General features: G+C 47.6%; 1 protein-coding gene across 3 annotated transcripts in view; it reads right to left on the bottom strand.

The window, feature by feature from the left end:
- ANKHD1 (ankyrin repeat and KH domain containing 1) overlaps positions 1-21,422 on the bottom strand; it is a 1,478,908-nt gene that overhangs the window by 885,529 nt on the left and 571,957 nt on the right. The gene's annotated exons all lie outside the window — the stretch shown is intronic.

Genomic DNA, 21,422 nt, shown 5'->3' with positions numbered 1-21,422 from the left:
CTACCTAGTGACCTATGCTAGCAATGCCACTACCAAACACAGTATGGCAGTTGTTAACTTCTCCTGGGGAGGGGTAACTGGCCTCAAAAAGGTTGTAGTTAGTTCAGACCTCCCAGTGGACTGTCTGTTGGGCAATGATTTGGAATCCTCCTTATGGTCAGAAGTGGAGTATAGGACTCATGTGGAAATGTTAGATTTGTCAGCACATGTCCTTGCTGTGACTAGGTCACAGGCAAAAAAATGCCCAGCTAAACAAGTGCTGGATCCTGGAACAATGCACCAGACACTTCCCAAGAGAAAGAGCAGTAGAGTTAAGGCAGTGCCTTCCCCCTACCTCAAGGTGAGGATCAGCCCTCTCAGGAGGCTGACCCAAAGACCTCAGAAGGAACTGGCCTTGAGGAGCTTGAACCTGATCAGGTTGAGTTCCTTGGGTCAGGGGGACCTTCCAGGTCAGACTTGAGGCAGGCACAGTTAAACTGTTCCTCTCTTGAACCCCTCAGACAGCAGGCTGCTGCTGAGGTTGCAGGGAATTCTACTGGGATGATGGACTCCTATACTCTGAGGCAAGAGACCCCAAGCCTGGTACTACCAGGAGGCTGGTTATCCCCTTGTCTCAGAGGTTTCCTTCTTACCTTAGCCCATGAGATTCCTCTTGCAGATCACTTAGGCCAGAGCAAGACTTGGGAAAGACTTGTCCCACACTTTCACTGGCCTCATATGTCTGAAGACACCAAAGAGTTTTGTCGCTCATGTGTCACCTGTCAAGCCAGTGGCAAATCAGGTGGCACAACAAAGGCCCCCCTTATACCACTACCTGTGGTGGGGGTGCCCTTTGAAAGAGTGGGGATTGACATTGTTGGACTAATGGACCCCCCAACAGCATCTGGGCACAGATTTATACTAGTGGTAGTGGATCATGCCACTAGGTATCCAGAAGCTATTCCCCTTAGGATCACTACAGCTCCTGTTGTGGCCAGGGCCCTACTTGGAGTATTCTCCAGAGTGGGGTTTCCTAAGGAGGTTGTCTCTGACAGAGGTGCAAACTTTATGTCAGGATACTGGCCTGCAATGTGGAAGGAGTGTGGTGTGAATTACAAATTCACCACCCCCTATCACCCACAGTGCATTGGGCTGGTGGAGAGATTCAACAAGACCCTAAAAAGGATGATAAAAGGGTTACCAGAAAAGCTTAGGCGAAGATGGGACAACCTTTTACCCTGCCTTCTGTTTGCTTACAGAGAGGTCCCACAGAAGGGGGTTGGCTACAGCCCTTTTGAGCTTCTGTTTTGGCATCCTGTAAGAAGACCCCTATGTCTTGTGAAGGAAGGATGGGAGTTACCTCTCAATAAGCCTAAGCTTGACATAGTGGACTATGTACTTGGTCTCCGCTCCAGGATGGCAGAGTACATGGAGAAGGCATCTAAAAACCTTGAGGAGAGCCAAGTACTTCAAAAAGCTTGGCATGACCAAAAGACTGTCCTTACTGTTTACCAGCCTGGACAGAAGGTGTGGGTGTTGGAGCCAGTGCCCCCAACAGCTCTCCAAGACAAACGGTCTGGACCCCACACCATCATTGAACAAAAGGGAGAGGTCATCTATCTGGTAAATCTTGGAACTCCCAGGAGCCCTCACAGAGTACTTCATGTGAACAGGCTCAAGGCATTTGTTGACAGGGAGGACATGGGCTTGCTCATGGCCACAGATGAGGGACAGGGGGAAGAGAGTGACCCTCTCCCAGACCTGCTCACTCAGAACCCTGATGATGGGTCAGTAGATGGTGTAGTCTTTACTGACAGCCTCTCTGAACATCAGCAAAAGGATTGCAAACAAGTTCTTCAATCCTTTAGACAAATGTTCTCTCCGACACCCAGTCAGACAAACTGGTGCACGCATGAGGTGGACACTGGTGACAGTCTGCCTATAAAGAGTAAAATCTACAGGCAACCTGACCACGTCAGGGACTGCATAAAACAAGAAGTACAAAAGATGTTGGAATTGGGAGTCATTGAACCCTCAGAAAGCCCTTGGGCTAGTCCTGTAGTTCTAGTGCCAAAACCTCACACCCAGGATGGTAAGAGAGAGATGAGGTTTTGTGTAGACTACAGGGGTCTCAATGCTGTCACTAAGACAGATGCCCATCCAATACCAAGAGCAGATGAACACATAGATAAATTGGCTTCTGCCAAATTCTTGAGTACATTTGACCTGACAGCTGGTTTTTGGCAAATCAGGTTAGCTGAGGATGCCAAGGCCAAAACAGCATTTTCTACCCCAGGAGGTCATTACCAATTTGTGGTGATGCCCTTTGGTTTGAAAAATGCACCTGCCACTTTTCAAAGGTTGGTGAACCAAGTTCTCATAGAGTTGGATGACTTTTGTGCAGCATATCTAGATGATATTGCTGTCTTTAGCTCCACCTGGGAGGATCACCTGATCCACCTGAGTAAAGTTTTGGAGGCCCTGCAGAAAGGCAGGCCTCACTATCAAGGCTACTAAGTGCCAGATAGGGCAGAGTCAAGTTGTGTACCTGGGCCACCTTGTAGGTGGAGGCCAGGTTCAACCATTGGAGAGCAAGATACAGGCCATAAAGGACTGGGCTCCTCCAACCACCAAGACACAGGTCAGAGCTTTCTTGAGCCTGTCTGGTTACTACAGGAAATTTGTCAGAAATTATGGGACAATTGTGACCCCTCTTAATGACCTGACAAGTAAGAAAATGCCAAAGAAAGTTCAGTGGACAGTTAGCTGTCAAAAGGCATTTGATGACCTAAAGCAGGCCATGTGCACTGCACCTATTCTCAAGAGTCCAGACTACTCCAAACCTTTCATTGTCCAAACAGATGCCTCTGAGTTGGGTGTGGGAGCTGTTCTATCTCAACTGAATATTGATGGTCATGACCAGCCCATTGCTTTTATAAGTAGAAGGCTGACCCCTAGAGAGAAAAGTTGGTCAGCTATTGAGAGGGAAGCCTTTGCTGTGGTTTGGGCCCTGAAGAAGTTGAGGCCATACCTATTTGGAACTCACTTTAAGATTCGGACAGACCATAAGCCCCTCATGTGGCTAAATCAAATGAAGAGTGAAAACCCCAAACTTCTTAGGTGGTCCATTTCCCTACAGGGGATGGACTTTACAGTGGAGCACAGACCAGGGCCTGACCATGGCAATGCAGATGGTCTCTCCAGGTATTTCCACTTAGAACAAGAAGACTCACCTGGTCACGGTTAGTTTAATGTCCCTAAGTTTGGGGGGGGGGGGGGGGGCGTTATGTAGGAGAGTAGGGTCTGCAATCCTATGGTCACCCCAGATTTTTGCTTTTTGCTTTACTGGTTTACGACTTTCCCTGGCAGTGGGCCTGCTAATCAGACCTACATCCTAGCTGTTCTCTTTCTAAATTGACATCCATGTACTTTAGGTGCATTTACCAATTGGTATTGGGTCACTCTTATAAGTCCTTGTACAGTGTGCCATAGGTACCCAGGGCATAAGTGAACCCAAGGCCTACCAGGGGCTGCAGCATGTATTATGCCACCCCTGGCTGGCCATCCAAATCTGACAACTGGCTGATCAATCACCTGAGGCAAGGTGGTGTAATCACCCTTTGCTTTAGATATAGTATACCTATATCTAAACCTAAAATGGACACACATACTCCTATAAGTCACTCCTATGGCAGGCCTTAACAATCCTGGAGGCAGAGTGCTTGGAATTATGTGAGATAGTGCTCTAGCATGAGCTGAGCCTGTCTGCAGCTTTCGGAACCAAGTCCTTTAGCGGTTTCCATGATAACGCTATACCATTTACTCTTAAGTGCATTATAATCCTCGCGGTGATTGCTAACTTTGGCATAGCATCATCAAAACATGTCAAGTAAGTTGTCATACGAATTGGAATACTACCCCCTCGCCAATTCTGGCGACGGGGGTAGCATTCCACCCTTTTAGAGGGACACGACATGTATGTAACTGTGAACCCCGGTTAAAGTTAACCCGAGCCTCAGCATCGCAAAATGGATGCTGCCACCACAGACACAAGTCTGACCTCCTGCTGCTGGGAGTCCTTCCAGCGAGGGAGGCCTGGACAAAGGGTTTCCTGCCTTGGGAGGTGCTAGAACCACCCCAGACAGGATTTTGTGTATTGGGTCAAGTCAAGTCAAGTCAAGAGATTTATATAGCGCGCTACATACCCATAGGGTCTCAAGGCGCTTGAGGAAGGGTGGGGAATTACTTGTTGAATATCCAAGTTTTAAGTTGCTTTCTGAATGCTAGGTGGTTCTGAGTAAGGCGAAGGTGAGTGGGAAGAGAGTTCCAAGTTTTAGCTGCCAGGTAGGAGAAGGATCTACCTCCCATGGTGGTTTTGTTGATGCGAGGTACAGTGGCAAGGGCTTGGTTGGAGGATCGTAGCTGACGGGAGGGGGTGTAGAAGGACAGTCGTGTGTTGAGGCATTCGGGTCCAAGTTCGTAAAGTGTTTTGTGTGCGTGGGTTAGGAGGTGGAAAGTAATCCTCTTATTTACGGGAGGCCAGTGGAGGTTTTTCAGGTGACCAGAGATGTGTTCTTTACGCGGGATGTCTAGTATGAGCCTGGCTGAAGCGTTCTGGATGCGTTGGAGTTTTTTCTGGAGTTTTGCGGTGGTACCGGCGTATAGGGTGTTACCGTAGTCCAGGCGGCTCGTGACCAGTGCGTGGGTGACCGTTTTTCTACTTTCGGTGGGGATCCAGCGAAATGTTTTTTTGAGCATGCGAAGAATGTTGAAGCAAGATGATGAGACTGCGTTGACTTGTCTGGTCATTGAGAGTGAGGAGTCCAGGATGACGCCCAGGTTCCGTGCGTGGTCTGTCGGGATGGGTGCTTTTCCGAGGGCCTCTGGCCACCAAGAGTCGTCCCAGGCGGAGGGGGAGGTGCCTAAGAGGAGGACTTCTGTTTTGTCTGAGTTCAGTTTCAGACAGCTGTGCTTCATCCACTCGGCTACTTCTTTCATTCCTTCGTGTAAGTTGGTTTTGGCGGTGTTAGGGTCTTTGGTGAGTGAGAGGATGGAGACATGCCTGGGGCACACAAGGTGCCCTGTGCATACACCGGCTCAAACCAGTTGCTGGGGCACTCCAGCCCCAGCGCAAAACCGGACAAAGGATAGGGGGTGTAACCACCCCCCTTCCTGGTCCCACCCATAGGAGGGACCTAGTGATAGTACAGCCCCCTTTAGGAGAATAAAGGTAGGAGCTGGTCCCATTCCAAATTAGATTATCCTGATTTTAAACTCTACAAAGATGAACTCTGGACTTCGACGTTCTGCTCCACAGAAGACTGAAGAAATCTCCCTTGTGGCCAAGGAGTGACCACCCTGCACAAGCAGGCACCATCAAGTGTTCTAGCGGTTCACTTTGTCGTCTTCCCGAGTGGATCCAGACTTCAGAGCCCGACGAGACCCGGACACCCAGACCTCTCCGACCTCATCTCACATCTGCAGCACAGCTGAGATCCGTGGGTGCAACGAGACACGTGGGACCAGCCATCTTGAAGAAAATGCACTTCGCTTCCAGCACGACTTCTGAGGTATCCTCGACCAAGTGCTTTGGGGATTGAGAAGCCCCAGCCCCGAGCAGCTCCTGCACAGAAGATCAGCCCTCCAGCATCCACGAGATCTGCGTGGGGCCCTTTTGCTTGATTGCTGCTCGATGCGTTGTCTGATCCCTTGCCGGCTGGCTAGTGGCCTCCTAGACGACGATCCTTGAAAACTTCACTGCTGGTCTGGTTGCTCCAGACTGGCCCTTGCTTCCCTGCAAAGGAGAAGCACCCCGGACCCTCCTGGTCTGCACCAGACGCCTTTTCCATCCACTGTGTGGGTTGCCTTTGCCAAGGCCTGTTGACGCCGAATCCGGAACCAACACCGCTGACAGCGAGAGCCTGCGTGGGACAGCTCGTGCCTCCATCCTGGTCATCAAAGACACCTAGTCCACGTGGCTGCAGAGTCAAGCGTCCACTCTTCACCTGAACGCGACGACAGCATCTGGTTCCACTCCAGTCACTGGCTAGTGACTGTGAACATTGTCCCCTCTGCTTTCAGGTCTCCATCTTCCTTGATCCACCCTTGGATCACACCGGACATCTTCCTTCTGGTCGCCTGCAGCATCTTTTCTTTCAGGCTCCATAGACTTCAACGCAGAAACGCGACACGACTTCGCACCTATGCACCCGCAGCCCGTGAGTGAGGTAACAAGAGCATTCCGGTGCTCAAGGGTAGATTGACTCTCCTAGTGCCCAGGTATCCAGTCGTTTTAGCCTTAACTAGTCGGAACTGTCTTTTACTTACCTTTTCGTAATTTGTAGTGTCCATTTACTTAGCCTCTGGACACCTCTATTCCTTCTATCGATTTCCTTATACCATTTACTTAGTATATGGTTTGTCGTGCCCCTAGGGCACCATTGTAATTTGTGCAACTTATCGTATTTTTCCTAAGAGTATTGTTATGTGCTTAGCCCTCTGATCTCATAAAGAGTTCAGAGGTGTTTGTTAGTAATAAGTATATTGTTTATTTTCATAACCTGTGTGGTGTCCTTTCATTTGGTATTCAAAGGGTTATATGCGGTAAAACAGCTGGCTTCACATGCCAAAAGACTTTAGCCTAAGACTGCTTTGTCCTTGCTACCATTAGGATAGCTGGGCTAATAAGGTTGACTTACAACCAATCACCATAAGGGTTGTTTGGACTGATACAAGGTGATCACTAGAATTAGTGAGCATCATATATCAGGCCAACTTGTCACAATATGGCTAAGGTGGCCTTATGGCTACGACTTATTGACGACTTGTTCTTGCTATGGATAAGCACTGAAACTGAATTCCACACCTTCTTTGCAATCCTGAACGAAAATTACGTAGGATTAAAATTCACTTGCACGGTGAGTGCAAAAGAATTTGAATTTCTAGATACAAAGGTATACATTAAGGAGAATCGTATACAAACAACTGTCCACAGTCAAGCCAAGTCAAAGAATTTATATAGCGCACTACATACCCAGAGGGTCTCAAGGCGCTTAAGAAGGGGAGGAGGATTACTTGTCAAATATCCACGTTTTAAGTTGCTTTCTGAATGCTAGGTGGTTCTGGGTAAGGCGAAGGTGAGTGGGGAGTGAGTTCCACGTTCTAGCGGCCAGGTATGAGAAGGATCTGCCTCCCATGGTGGACTTGTTGATGCGAGGTACAGTGGCGAGGGCTTGGCTGGAAGAACGTAGTTGGCGGGAGGGGGTGTAGGACAGTCGAGAGTTGAGGCATTCTGGTCCGATGTCGTAGAGTGATTTGTGTGCGTGGGTTAGTAGTCGGAAAGTGATTCTCTTATTGACGGGTAGCCAGTGGAGGTCTTTCAGGTGACCAGAGATGTGTTCGTTGTGTGGGATGTCTAATATGATTCTGGCTGAGGCGTTTTGGATTCGTTGGAGTTTCTTCTGGAGTTTAGCGGTGGTACCTGCGTAGAGGGTCTTTCCGTAGTCCAGTCGGCTCGTGACCAGAGCATGGGTGACAGTTTTCCTGGTTTCGGTGGGGATCCAGCGAAATGTTTTTTTGAGCATGCGAAGAATGTTGAAGCAGGATGACGATACAGCGCTGACTTGTCTGTTCATTGAGAGTGAAGAATCCAGAATGACGCCTAGGTTCCGTGCGTGGTCTGTCGGGATGGGTGCTTTTCCAAGGGCTTCCGGCCACCAAGAGTCATCCCATGCAGAGGGGGATGTGCCTAAGATGAGGACTTCTGTTTTATCTGAGTTCAGTTTCAGACGGCTGTGTTTCATCCATTCGGCAACTTCTTTCATTCCTTCGTGTAGGTTAGTTTTGGCGGTGTTGGGGTCATTGGTGAGAGAAAGGATTAGTTGAGTGTCATCCGCGTAAGAGATGATGTTGAGGTTGTGTTGGCGGGCGATGGCCGCGAGGGGGCTCATGTATACGTTGAAGAGGGTGGGGCTGAGTGAGGACCCTTGGGGTACGCCACAGATGACTTCAGTGGCCTCGGACTTGAATGGTGGAAGGCGGACTCTCTGTGTTCTTCCGGTGAGGAACGAGGTGATCCATTCGAGTGCTTTTCCTTGTATTCCGATGTTACTGAGGCGTTGTAAAAGGATGTTGTGGCAGACTGTGTCGAAAGCTGCAGATAGGTCGAGGAGGATGAGGGTGACTGTGTCTCCATTGTCTAGTAGAGTTCGAATGTCGTCTGTTGCTGCGATGAGGGCGGTCTCAGTGCTGTGTTTTGCTCGGAAGCCAGATTGTGAGGAGTCGAGGGATTTGTTGGCTTCGAGGAAAGCGGCGAGTTGGTTGTTGACAGCTTTCTCGATGACTTTGGCCGGGAATGGAAGGAGTGAAATGGGGCGGTAATTTTTGAGTTCGGTGGGGTCCGCTGTGGTTTTTTTTAGAAGGGCGGTGAGTTCCGCGTGTTTCCAATTTTCCGGGAAGTTGGCGGAGTTGAAGGAGCAGTTGATGACGTCTCGGAGGTGCGGTGCTATGACGGAGTCTGCTTTGTTGAAGATGTGGTGAGGACATGGGTCTGTGGGGGATCCTGAGTGGATGGAGTTCATCAGGCGGATGGTGTCCTCAGTGGAGATTGGGTTCCAGTCATTAAGGGTGTTCTCGGGGGGAGAGTGTTCAGCAGATGGTTGGGTGGGTTGGTCTCCGGGTTGGTTGTCGAAGCTGTTGTGGATATCTGCAATCTTGTTGTGGAAGAATGAGGCTCGGGAGTCGCAGAGGGCTTGAGAGGGGGTGATGTCGTTGGAGTTGGCCGAGGGATTGGAAAATTCCTTGACGATGTTGAAAAGTTCCTTGCTGTTGTTGGCGTTGTTGTCAAGTCGATCTTTGAATGCTGTTTTCTTAGCCTTTCGGATAAGTTGGTGGTGAGTGCGGGTGGCGTTTTTGAAGGCGTCCTTGGTGCTAGTGGTTGGGTCTTTTTTTCAGGCCTTTTCAAGGGAGCGGCAGTGTTTCTTGGACTTCTTAAGATCATCGTTGAACCATGAGGCCTTCTTGTTGCCAGGTTTGCTTTGGCGTTTTTTCAATGGTGCTAAGGTGTCGGCGGTGTTGGATAACCGTAGGGTGAAGTTGGCGGCGGCTTGGTCTGGGTTAGAGGAGTGGGCTGGGGTGTTTAGAAGGAGCGATGAGGAGATCTGGTCGGTGGTGATTTTGTTCCAGTTTCTTTGCAGAGTTGGTTGGAGGTGGTTGATGGGTTTTGGCTTGTTGTAGGTGAAGTGAACGCAGCTGTGGTCAGTCCAGAGGAGATCCGTAGTGTGGCTGAAGGAGACATGATTGCTGGAGGTGAAGATGGGGTCGAGTGTGTGACCTGCGATGTGGGTGGGGGAAGTGACCAGTTGTTTAAGTCCGAGGTTGGCAAGGTTGTCCAAGAGGGTGGTGGTGTTGCGGTCGTTGGTCTTTTCAAGGTGAAAGTTGAGGTCTCCCAGAAGGATGTAATCTTTGGAGGGGAGCGCGTGAGGAGTGATGAAGTCCGTGATGTCTTCACTAAATTTTGTGCGGGGTCCTGGTGGTCTGTAGAGGAGGGTGCCTCTGAGTGTGGTCTTGGGGTCGATGTGGATCTGGAAGTGAAGGTGTTCGGAGTTGGCGAGGTTGGCGTCAGAGCTGGTTGAGATGCGGATTGATTTCTTATGGACGATAGCGATTCCTCCTCCTGTGTGGTCGGTACGGTCTTTGCGTGAGATCTTATAGTCTTCAGGGATGGCAATGGTGATGTCTGGGGCGGAGGAAGCGTTCATCCATGTTTCTGTTAGGAAGGCGACGTCCGGAGAGATGGGGTCTAGTAGATTCCATAGGTCAATGGCGTGCCTGTGGACCGAGCGGGTGTTGAGAAGGATGCACTGTAGGTGGTTGGGGTCGGGAATCTGTGGTGTGGTTGTAGCGAAGATGATGTTGGTGCCGTTGAATTTGCAGGAGTAGCAGGAGAAGGGTCCATGGGTGTGTCCAGGAGCGGCTTGGACGCAGTTGGGGGCGCGACCGGGGTTAAGGGCTAGGAGGGTGGCGGCATCGTAGGTAATGCGGGAGGGCAGGGCAGCGCGAGGGGCAGGGGGGCTGGCGCTGGGCGCGGTCCAGGCGCGGACGGGCGTAGACGGGCTTACCTTTGGCGCACCTTCGGTGCGGGTTGGGCGCAGTCGCTGCGCGTGGACGCTGCGCGCGGGAACTACTGTCATATATGGATAGTGGAGGGGGAGGGGCGAGGGCGGCTCAGCTGGGAGGCGGGGCGGGCTCCAGGGATCACAACAACAACAAAATGGAGGCGGAGGGGGGAGCACAGCGTCGCGCTAGTCAAAACGCGCACAAACAGTGAAAGCGGCTGATATAATTAATTAAATGGCAAATAGAACAACTTGGCGCTAGTCAAAACGCGCACAAACAGTGAAAGCGGCTGATATCATTAATTAAATGGCAAATAGAACAACACGGCTCTAGTCAAAACGCGCACAAACAGTGAAAGCGGCTGATATAATTAATTAAATGGCAAATAGAACAACTCGGCAAGCAGGCACACAGCAGGCAATTGGAATTAGGCAGATTTCAAGAGCAAAAGCAGCACAACGATACCGAGTGTCACGAGGGGACACTGGGGAGCGACCACTCAGCCTGAGGGACAGCCACAAACAGTTTGTTACTCGGGTCAAGTTTCCATCCCCAAAAGCTTGAAAAAAAGTATACCATACGGCGAACTGTTACGGATGAGAAGGAACTGCTCGGAAGACAAAGAAATGGAAAGGACATTCTTTGATACCAAAAGACGCTTCTCACAAGGTGGTTATAAAAGAACTAGTTACTTACCTGTACACTATGGTTCTCCAGTATTATCTTTCATAGATTCACATGCTTGTATCTTCCCCGTCGTCATGGTGGGAGTCTCCCGGTAAATAATAACCATAGCAGTAGAAGAAAAAACTGCCTGGAAACCATAGAGTAGTGAAACAATAGGTAACCTCTCCTCCTCATTATGTGGCCCAAACTACAGCCAATCAGCTGCCAGCACCAGCCAACACCATTCCCAGCAGAGCCACCATACCTCAGATTTCTACAGCCCAATAATGAGCTATGCAGGAAACCAGAGATAAAAGGTGGTCTACCTAGCAGAAACGGGGAGGTGGGCGGGCGCATGTGAATCTATGAAAGATAATACTGGAGAACCATAGTGTACAGGTAAGTAACTAGTTCTTTCTCCAGTATTCAATCTTTCATAGATTCACATGCTTGTATCAGAGTAGATAGCAGTCCTTGTCAGAGCGTTTCTAGGCTACACCCCCTTTTTTCTTGGGGCTCTGTGCCATAAACTCCTTTTAGAAAAAGAACTCATTAGGAATCAAAAGGTACGAACAATTAACCTTTGTCATTACAGTCATTCGTGCAGAAAACAACATTATATAGAAAAAACAGTAGAAAATTCATAAACATGTACCTTATTTAAAAAGATGTCGCAGAACTGCTTGTCCCACTGCCGCATCTGCTTTCCATTCTGTGTCCAGACAGTAATGCTTGGTGAATGTAAGAACATTCGACCAGATTGCTGCTCTGCATATGTTTGGAAGGGGTACTCCTGCGAGCAATGCAGAAGACGTTGCCATCTTCCGTGTACCATGAGCACGGACTTTCATGTCGAGAGGTCTTCCTGCTTACTCTTGACAGAAGACAATGGCGGATGCAATCCATCTAGAGATGGAGGATCTTGAAAGGGCCAGGCCTTTTCTGGGCCCCGAGTAAGCAATAAAAAATTGGTTCGATTTGCGAAAGGATTTTGTCTTTTTAATGTAGAACTTTAGACATCTGCCAATGTCCAAAGTATGAAGAGCCTTTTCAGCCGCTGTAGAAGGATTTTTGAAATATGTAGGAAGGATCACCAGTTCATTTAGATGAAAGGAAGAGGGTATTTTAGGAACACATTTCGGAATAGTTCTTAGCATCACCTTATCTGGCCTGAATTGTATGAAGGGATCCTGTATTGAAAAGGCTTGGATTTCGCTGACTCTCCTGGCTGATGTGAGTGCAAGGAGTAATGCTACTTTCCATGACAGGAATTGCAATTCCGATTTGTGGATTGGCTCAAACGGAGCTTTCATGAGTTGTGACAAGACTGTGTTAAGCTGCCATGGAGGCGGAGGACGCTTAACTGGAGGAAACCTTCTGAATAACCCTTTTAAAAATTCCTTGATTAATCTTTGGGACCACAGAGATGGACGACCTGGAGATCTTCGTATCTGGATATTGCTGCTAGATGGACTTTAATAGAAGAATGCGAAAGTCCTGATCTGGCTAAATGCAGCAAATAAGGAAGAATTTGCTCAGGTGAAGACGAGAAGGGATGCACTGTATGAGCAAGGCACCAATTACAGAATCGTTTCCATTTCTCAGTATATGTCTTGTTGGTAGACAGTGCTGCGGAACTTTTCAATATTTCACGACATTCCCGAGGGATATCTAATGACTGGAATTTGTGCTCAAAAGGTCCCAAGCCGAGAACTTTAGAGATGTCAATTGTGGATGAAGTGCTTGGCCTCTGTTCATGGAAATCAAATCCCCGATTATTGGGAACTGTATCCTTGGTTCCACCGACAGTTGGAGAAGTTCTGTATACCAAAACTGCCTCGGCCAGGCTGGGGCTATTCGAAATATTTGGCAAGGTTCTGATCTCATCTTTCTCAATATTCTCGGAATTAGGGGAAAGGGAGGGAAGGCATAAGCAAACATCCCTGTCCATCGGAGATGAAAAGCTTTCCCTCTCGAACCCTTCTGAGGGAACCTGCTGGTATAATGCTTGCACTTTTTGTTGCTCTGAGTTGCGAACAGGTCCAAAATTGGCTTGCCCCACAAGTTGAAAATCCGATTCAGTTGGACTTGACATAGTTCCCACTCGCGGCAAATGTCGGAAGACCTGCTTAACAGATCCGCTTTTGTGTTTTCTATCCCTGGAACATGTTCCACTTGCAGAGATATTTTGTGACGCAGAAGCCAAGTCCAGATTTTTTGTGCCTGTGTCGATAGGGGCTTTGATCTTGTGCCACCCTGCTTGTGAAGGTAAAGCATTGTTGTAGTGCTGTCCGTCAGCACTAAGACCGATGAACCTTGGATTCTGGGAAGGAAGGCCTGAAGACCCAGGGAAACCGCTTTCAATTCCAAAAGATTGATGTGAAGTTTTGCCTCTTGGGGAGACCAAAGTCTTTGAATTTCTAGGTCCTGCAGATGTGCTCCCCAACCTCGTAATGAAGCGTCTGATTCATGACGTAACTTGGTGATTGTGGTTCAAATAGCGGGCCCTTTGTCAGGTTGCTCCTGATACCCCACCATGGCATTGCTTATTTCATCCGACAGGTTAAGACCAGCTTGTCGTGGAAGGAACCCAGAGCTTGAACCCATTGTTTGTCCAGAGCTTCTTGCAGTGGTCTCATCTGCAAACGGCAGTTGGAATCAATGGGATACAGGAGGACATCATTCCCAGTAATGACTTGAATATCCTGATGAAAGTGAACTTTTTTGATGTCAGAGATGCATTCAGATTCAGGATTTTTGTTACTCGTTCCTCTGATGGGTATGCTTTTACTTCTAAGTTTTTAAGATTGCTCCTAGGAATTGTAGGGAACGTGTTGGAAGAAAAGACTTTTCTCTGTTTATCCGAAGGCCTTATCTTTGAAAAAGATCCATGCAAATCCATAAAGATCTTTTTGTTGCTCGGTACGATGGTCCTTTTATCAACCAGTCGTCCAAATAAGGGAAACTTTGGAGACCTTGCTGCCTAAGATGTGCCGCTATTGGAGCCATGCATTTTGTGAATACTCTGGGGGCAGACTTCAGGCCGAAAGGCAAAACATTGAACTGGTAATGTCGCCCCGCCACCATGAATCAAAGATACTTTTTGTGGATCCGAATGTGGAAGTATGCATCCAACAGGTCTACAGAGACCATGTAGTCTCCCTTGCGTAGTCTCCCTTGCGAAGCAGTAGAAGAATTTCCTGTAAGGACAGCATGCGGAATGAAATTTTCTTTATGTATTTGTTCAGATCGGAGGTCCAGTACCTGCCTTCATTTTGAAGAATGCTTTTTCCTTATTAGGAAGAAATGTGAATAAAAGCCTGTTCCCTGCTGGTCTGATGGGACTTCCTCTATCGCTCCTTTCAGTATAAGTGTTAAGATCTCTGCTTCGAGAGCTGCTAACTCTGCAGAGAGGTGGACGATTTGGAGGTTTTTGTGAAAATTCCAGGGTGTGACCCTGAGTAATGAGGTCTAATACCCATCTGTCCGATGTTACGGACTGCCAATGCGGAAGAAACAGAGAGGTAGTGGAACTGGTTGATCTGAAACGGTGTTGGAGGCGCCTGAAGAACATCACTGTCTGCGACCAGAGTCTTGTCTTCCTCTGGCAGCAGATTTTCTCCTTCCTTGTTGTTGGAAAGAAGTATTCGAGGACCAATACTGCTGGCTGGAGGAGTACCGACGGTATCCCTGCTGATTGTACGGTTGGTACCTATTAGATTGGTAAGATGAACGCTGTTGAAAATGTCCTCTGGATACTCTGCCGCGAAATGACTGATAAAGGCCTTGCTGCAATGATCCCAAGAATCAAACAGTGTCAGTGTCTGCTTTAATCCCCTGCAGCACCTCATCAATATGCTTACAGAAAAGGCTTTTGCCATCAAATCGCATATCCAAGATTTTAGACTGGACCTCAGGTCTAAAGGATGTGGCCTTGAGCCATCTTTGCCTCCGTAGGGCTACCACCCCAGCCATCTGGCGAAAAGCAATAGATGCTATGTCCATTACTACGTCTATGGACTCCGACGCGGCCCTGGCTCCATCCTGCAGAATGGAATTCGCCTCCTCTTTCATGTCATCCGGAAGATGCAACAGTAGTGGTGCGATGTCAGACCACATCTGTCTATTAAACCAGTTCAGAAGTGCCATAGCGTTAGCCGCTTGGATTGATGCTGCTGCCATGACTGCAAAGCGTTTACCTATGCCGTCCATTTTCTTGCCCTCCTTATCAGGGGGTGCAAAGCATGTTGCCATTGGGTTCTTGGAGTGCTTCTGCGCTGCTTGAGTCACAACCGACTCCGGTCGAGGATGACCAATAAGACATGCTGGAGCAGTTTCTGTAGCATGGTACTTCTTATCTAGCTTGGGTATAGATGCTGGAACTGAAGCTGGATTCGTCATCATCTGGAGTCCTTCAACCCAGACATGTTGAATAATTGGAATGGCTCTTACAGACTTCCTAGGAGACTCTTTGAAGTCGTAAAGGAACTATTCGCTTTCCTTAACTGGCATAGTTAGTAGGAATCTCTTAGACGCTTTTCTGATCAGATCGTGAAAGTTGGCTATGTCCTCTGGTGGAGAGCTTGCTTGAGGCAATGGTGACACGGGGAAGTTGGAACTATTTATTGGTCCCATTCGTCCCCAACCACATCATCTTGAGGAATTTCTCCTTCCTCCTCTTGATCGTCATGATCGGAATCATTCAAATCATCCCGAATTGTAATAACCTTTTGGACATCCGTCCATTGAGGTGGAGGAGGTGGCTGAACTAGGGTTATTTCTTTCACAGGTTGAGAGACAGTAGCAGAGGCAGTGGAAGAGGCTGTAGCATTATCCTCCAGAAAGCAACGGTAATAGCTGTCAATCATGTGTCTTAATTCTGATATCAAAGATACTGGCACGGACATAGCTTCTTCCCGAACAGAAGTATCCACTTCCTCTTCGTCCTCATAGTGGTAAGCCTGATAAAAAGACTCGTATCTCTTTTGGCCTCTGACCGGGCAATCTTTGAAAGAGAAATGCTCCTGGACCTCTTGAAAGTCTTCCTCTTCAGAGTCCTGGCTTTTAATATGAAGCTGCGAAGGACTATAGGCAACGCCATAGGGACCTTCCTCCTCAGATTCCTGGCAATCCAGTATGGTAGAGGGAAGTAGAGGTGAAATCTTCGGCGTGGAAAACTCCTTTTTTGCTCGCCGACGAGCCCGTCGACGGAGCAATCCTTTTTATAGAGATGTAGGTTGAAGTCCTCATCATTGGAGATGCAGGCATCGTCGACGATTTTCTAGTCGTCAACGGAATAGTCAACGGGGCCATCGACTGAACCATCAGCTGCATCGTCGACGAAGATCTTGCCGTCGACGAGGGTCTGGTACTCAACGTTGACAGAGTCGTCGTCATCATCTAGGTCGACGAAGCTGTCGTCGACGAGATGGTCGTCGGCGATCTGACTGGAATTTCAGCAGATTTCGTCAACTGAAACAACGAAGGAGCCTTTTTTTCTGAGGAAGGCTTGAGAGGAGTTGGAGGGAGAGAAGAAGAAGGTTCACCTTCCTTGGTTTTTCCTGCTTTTTGTTTCTTCACATCTCCTTTTTCCTCCGAGGACCCTCTTTTCTGTTTCTTAGAGGTGTGTCCCTTGCATTCCCCCTCAGACTCAGAGTCTGTAGATTTTCTCTTTTGAAGCCATAATAAGAGGAGAGCTTCTCTATCCTTAAGGGTTTTGGCAGAGAAGGTCCGGCAATATTTGCAGTCCTTAGGGATATGCTTCGGGTACAAGCGGTACAAGCATTCCTTGAGCGGGTCCTCAGAAAATAATCTGGCCTTGCCACAGGACCTACAAGCTCTGAAAAGTCTCTTCTTGGAGCTTTCAGACATTTTGAATGTAATAATCCTGACAAAACAGTACCTGACTTCCAACTGTGAAGGTCCAAAGTTCAATGTAGAGAGAGAAACTGAGCTGAGCTCAGGGAGACTCCTTCTCACACGAAGGCGGTTGGAAATCTGAGGTATGGTGGCTCTGCTGGGAATGGTGTAGGCTGGTGCTGGCAGCTGATTGGCTGTAGTTTGGGCCACATAATGAGGAGGAGAGTTACCTATTGTTTCACTACTCTATGGTTTCCAGGCAGTTTTTTCTTCTACTGCTATGGTTATTATTTACCGGGATATTCCCATCATGACGACAGGGAAGATACAAGCATGTGAATCTATGAAATATTGAATACTGGAGAACACAGAGATATCAAAAGAGAAGCAAAGGCAAGGGCAAAAAGCAGAGCTGAAACTCTAATGGATAAAAAAGAAAAAGAAAAAAGGGAAAAGGAACAAAAAGAACAAACTGAAAGAGAACATGATGGCATGGATAACAAAACAGTACCGGAAGAAGAACATTTAATACTAGTAATCACCTTCAGCAAAGAAAGTTACAAAATACAAAAGACACTAATCAAATATTGGCACATAATAAAGAAAGACCCAGACATTGGAAACAGCATAGGAGACCGCCGATTGGTCTCATACAGAAGATCACCTAATCTATCTGACCATCTAGTGAGAAGTCACTACGAAGCAAAAAAAACCTGAATCTTGGTTGAAAGCAAGGTCCAACGGCTTCACGAAGTGCATGACATGCAAAGCCTGCAAGATAGGCAGGAACATCAAGATCCTCCGAGATCCAATGGGAAAGAACTTTGAGATCAGAGACAATATAACATGTGAATCTCCCTTTGTTGTATATATGTTGCAATGTTTCTGTGGTAAACAGTACATTGGGAGTACTGTATGTCCTTTGAAGAAACACATATTGGAGCACATCCGTGCCATTCAGAATAATGATCATACATATGCAATGTCGAAACATCTTAATGTCCACAAGGGGAAGACATGGTTACATGTCAAATATTTTGGACTAGCAGTAATTTCACCTCATGAACGTGGTGGAAATAGAGTGCAAAAACTGAGGAGACTGGAATCCAAGATGATATTGAGGTTCAAGACCAAGTATCCCACTGGATTGAACGGGGACGAAGAAATGTACGTCCACCTATAAGCAGACTGTCTGATGGACATATGCGGTTAATATGAGACTGGCGAGATGACAATATTTCCCTCTTGTGACTGAAATTACGACTATATCATATAAATGAACATTTGCAAAAAGGACTGTTAGACAAAATTACAGGCCAGGAAGTGATGAATACATAGCAGGAATGACAAGGGCACTCAGCCCCACACAATTTGAGACTTAGTCACTAATCTCACACCATGATCCACGCATGTTCGAAAGCAACACGGATCGATGATTCATGTAGATGAATCAGGAAATTTTTACAAAACTGGGAAAGTACGGTGAGCTAACAATCATGGCTTCCTGCTTTATGATACTCTCACTGGCTGGCCTGTAAATGTAAATGCGAAATAACAAAAATGTGCGTTTGGCAAATAAAGTTTTGTTGAAAAACAAAGGATGTAAATACTACAAGACCCATAATGCACCGCAATAGTTACCTATGGTGCAGAGATATAAATGGAAAGTGAAAAGGGACATTTGTGAAACACTTCCGTGAACAAGGACTCTGGTTCGAAATGCGTAGGAATTCACGATCTGAAATAAAACATCTTTGAAAAGATCAAGAGGTGTGCTGAGAGAAATCATTTTTGTGTGAAATAAGCACTGAGGCACTGTCTTGGCCTCAAACGCAAGCACCGACTGGCAAGCGCTCCCTTTGCGACAGGACAACGTGTGGATCTATCCTACTTGCGGTCGCCAGTAGGTAGTTCTAGTTAGGACCTAGTTTCCATAGGAAAAGCGTTTTTGCTTTTCCCAATAACTTAAGCGCCAGTTGACGAATCTTCGCAACATTTTCAATACTCACAGGGCGCTCCATTCAGCTCTTATCTTGAAAGTGTCTGAGTGATTCGGCAAGTGGGGGCCGAGAAAAAAGGGGGGGTCCCAAAACGTGTTTTACCCATGCAATTTCCCATAGGAAACTTTAGACACGGCTACAGCCCAAACTGCTGAACTGAATTACACCACATTTGGCAACCAGCATTTACAATGGAACAATTTTGCCTTTGACAAAGTTAGAGCTATTGGCATTGTAAATGACAAATTGTTTATTTATGTGTTGGTTTTGAAAACCGATAAATAAATGGCATTGTCATTTACAATGTCAATAGCTTAATCTTTCCCAAATTTCTGACAAGCTATGTCAAATCTGGTTTGGCAGGGTATAAGCCAACTGTTATTATGTTGTTAGTAACATGTTACTGACTAGGTAATACATTTGATATATATGACTTCAATTGATGTCCTGATGCCTATATGTCTAGACATTTAACTATCTCTCTGTTTCCTTCTCCTCTTTCTTTTATATGTGTGATCTACATGCCTTATTGTTTCCAGGGGTCCACTTTTAGCAGCCTGTGCGAGCTACGGAGGCTGGCATTTATTTGTGACTCAGAGTTCAGCTGTAATAAGTTGCTATAAGAGGCCACTCATGGTATTACAAGTAGCATAACATCAGAAAGCGACACGCAGCTTAAGTAAATGGTACGGTATCCCCAGGCATTCGCATAGAACCCATAATAAAAGATATGAGATAGCAGGAATATAGCGAGTGTTGTTAGCCGGGCCGCCTCTAGGCGCTGGAGGGAATTTTGGAAGCCAGACTCGCACCACATAAGAATGTGCTGACCTGACTGTTTCGGAAATTAAAACGCTTCCAGCAGTGCCTGCAGCTTGTATAGGGACAGGGTATGCCCATTCAGTGGTAGGCTTCCCTGCTGAGGGCACCTCTTACAGTGGTGTTTTCTTTAATTTGAATGCGCCGGGACTTTAGCAGTGAGGTCTATAGCTCTATTGACGGGTACCACTTAAATCCACCTCAGCCACTTTTGTCGCTCTCTCTCATAGGATCACGGATCCACCTCAGCCTCCTTCCGTGGCTCTCACACTCTCTCCCAGACGGAGCTTCTAACAGACTTAATAACAGCCCGCTGGCTTTCCCCACAGTAGAGGAGCTGCTCCTGGTAGCACTGAGGTGGCGTAAGGGCCAGAGCTGCCGCCTTTTGAACTGGGGAAATGAAATACCAGCATTTGTAAAGCGCACAGCTACCTCCGGGGAGGTGCCCTGGCGCTGGGGGCCCACAGGAAGATTGAGCGAGCTATTGCCCAGAGTCTCACTGGCCTAACCTGTCGTGGGTAGCGGACCCTGAACCCCATGGTCCGGAGTCAGGCACCCTGGCACCCTGGCCGCTGCGCTACACCTCTACCATCAGACTCGAGTCTCGGCATCCGCTCAACATCCTGTGTTCTGGACAAATCACTTAATCTCCCCGTCCCTACTAAAAAGGAACGTGTCCTTATGTAATGTAACTGGTGCTCGTGTAAAGCGCTCCGATACTTTCGGGTGGAGTTCGCGCTATATAAAACTGCAACAAAAAAAATTACAGTGTACAGCCAAGCATGTGAGAGCCTAACGAGAACAGGCGGCGGGGCCTCGCACGCCCCCTCTACACCCCACACCTCCGCCTTCTGCGAACCATGAGGTAAAATATACAATACATACATTGAATATCTGTGATGTGAAGGCAGACTCCGACGCCAGATGTTCTACCACGCTAATTTCTATGTGTCGGCTTCTAGGGGGGTAAATCTAACAAGAGGAAGCGCCCTCCCCCACCCACACCGCTATCCCAGTCTAACCTCTTGCACAAAGGGAAGGGAGGCGCCGCGGTAATATTTACGTCGCACATCACCCTCTGACTTGCATCTTGGCGCTTTCATGTTCAGTACTTGTATTATATATTTAAACGGGATCACTTATTTTTCTCTGCAAGGGAAGGGCGAGTGCGAGATGGTGCTTCTTATGGACAAGGACGCACGTGGACCTCAGGCTCATCAACCCACAGTACTATCTGGCTTGTAGTGTAAAATGCAAAATGCATGCAGATGTACGCAGCTGGCGCATTTACCTCCTGAGACATCTAAGTTGGATTGGAATGCAGTATAACCTCAAGGTAAAATACTGATCTTTGAAAGAGGTGCATTAACCAATTGTCCTATAATAATGGAAAGTTACTCTGCATGTTACACACAGCGGAGTGAAGCTGACGTGTTAACCCACTGACCTATCTTTCTGGGAATGTGACCGACACGTTCCAAACAGATGTCCTCCGCAGGTTCATTAACCCACAGAGATGTCTTACACAGATTTCATGTGGCTAGTATAAAATACACAAATCTCTGCAGCAGGAGTTAGAACCAGCTGAGCTATAATACAGCATGTGGAACCTATGACCGGCAACTCACTGAGCCCAAAACAGATGGGTAAACCCAGTGCAAAATCATCGGGTTGGAAACAGCACAAGGAAAGGCATGGACAGCGTGAGGGGCGGGAAAGGCACGGACAGCGGGAGGGGGGGCTGGAAAGGCACGGACAGCGGGAGGGGGGGCTGGAAAGGCATGGACAGAGGGAGGGGGGGCGGGAACTGATCTTTGAAAGAGGTGCATTAACCAATTGTCCTATAATAAGAACAAAAGTTACTTACCTGTAATGAATATGCTACTTACCAGTATGCATCTGTTCTTGGCATGTAGGGCTGCTAACATTCATATCTTTGCATTAGATCGCCACCTAGTGTTGGGTCCGGATGATCGCACATTG

This window comes from Lissotriton vulgaris, chromosome 7, assembly GCF_964263255.1.
Source record: "Lissotriton vulgaris chromosome 7, aLisVul1.2, whole genome shotgun sequence".
NCBI classification, from domain to species: domain Eukaryota; kingdom Metazoa; phylum Chordata; class Amphibia; order Caudata; family Salamandridae; genus Lissotriton; species Lissotriton vulgaris.
Note: the sequence above shows the minus strand (reverse complement) of the source record. Positions and strands in the feature narration are given on the sequence as shown.